The sequence below is a fragment of the Mustelus asterias genome, unplaced genomic scaffold, assembly GCF_964213995.1.
Source record: "Mustelus asterias unplaced genomic scaffold, sMusAst1.hap1.1 HAP1_SCAFFOLD_2426, whole genome shotgun sequence".
In the NCBI taxonomy this organism is placed as follows: domain Eukaryota; kingdom Metazoa; phylum Chordata; class Chondrichthyes; order Carcharhiniformes; family Triakidae; genus Mustelus; species Mustelus asterias.
Window position 1 is genome coordinate 45,001 of NW_027592371.1, and position 1,535 is coordinate 46,535.

Here is a 1,535-nt window from a genome sequence, read left to right on the forward strand (position 1 = left end):
CCCAACACAAATCAATCAAATCAAATCAAATTAACACGGTGAAGTTTGGACCCTGTGGGGTGACAGTTGTCTGAATACAGATTCTATCTTATTGTAACATTCAGGTACCACGTGTACTGAGCTCACCAGCGTTCTGTCTGTATTGTGTGAATCCAGTCTTGAAATATCCACTCAAGTTGCTAATTCTGCCAAGACAGAAACAGAAAGAGTGTTTGAATTCTCCGTGATTAGACCCCTTAACGATAAACAACATGGTGGATGAGAGGGATAGAGAGGGAGAGGGAGAGAGAGAGAGGAAGAGAGAGAGATGGAGCGATACAGAGTAACAGAGAGATAGGGAGAGGGAGCAATGCAGAGAGTAACAGTTAGACAGTGAGGAATAGAGATTAATTCAGATGGATGGTGAGTGACAGGGGAGTCCGAGACGCTACATAAGCAAGGTAAAGATTTGAAAATGGAGGAGTGTTTCTTACCCACTTTTAAAAGACAATCCACACTCACACCAGTCACATTTCACACTCTCTGCTCAGTCCTGTGTTTTGGGGGTGTTGAGTGTGGGATCAGTGTTTACTTTTCTCAAACCGCAGTGATATTCCCAACAAGGGCAAGACGTTTCAGTGTTTAAACATGTAAACTTTTAAAAACAAAAGCAGACAGGATTTGGTTAAATCTCACGGGATCCAGGGTGAGGTAGCCAAATGGATATAAAATAGGCTGGATGACAGAAGACAGAGGGTGGTTGTAGAGGGTTGTTTTTTTGTCAAACTGGAGGCCTGTGACCAGCGGGGTGCCTCAGGGATCGGTGCTGGGTCCACTGTTATTTGTCATTTATATTAATGATTTGGATGAGAATTTAGGAGGCATGGTTTGTAAGTTTGCAGTTGACACCAAGATTTGTGGCATAGTGGACAGTGAAGAAGGTTATCTCGGGTTGCAATGGGATCTTGATCAATTGGGCCAGTGGGCTGTTGAATGGCAGATGGAGTTTAATTTAGATAAATGCAAGCGGATACATTTTGGTGGATCGAACCAACACAGGACTTACTCAGTTAATGGTAGGGTATTGGTGAGAGTTACAGAACAAAGGGATCTCGGGGTACAGATTGATAGCTCCATGAAAGTGGAGTCACAGGTGGATAGGGTGGTGAAGAAGGCATTCCACATGCTGGGTTTCATTGGTCAGAACATGGAATAGAGGAGTTGGGACGTCTTGTTGGAGTTGTACAAGACATTGGTGAGACCACACTTGGAATGCTGTGTATAGTTCTGGTCACCCTCATAAAAAGGAGATTATTAAGCTAGAAAGTGTGCAGAAAAGAATTACTGGGATGCTATGGGGTCCTGATGGTTTGAGTTATAATGAGAGGCTGGATACTCTGGGACCTTTTTTCCCTTGAGTTGGCTTAGTGGTGTTCTTCTAGAGGTCTCTAAAATAATGAGGGCATGGATATAGCAGCTTTATAGAACCTTAGTTAGGCCGCACTTGGAATATAGTGTTCAATTCTGATCGACACACTATCAGAAAGATGTGGAGA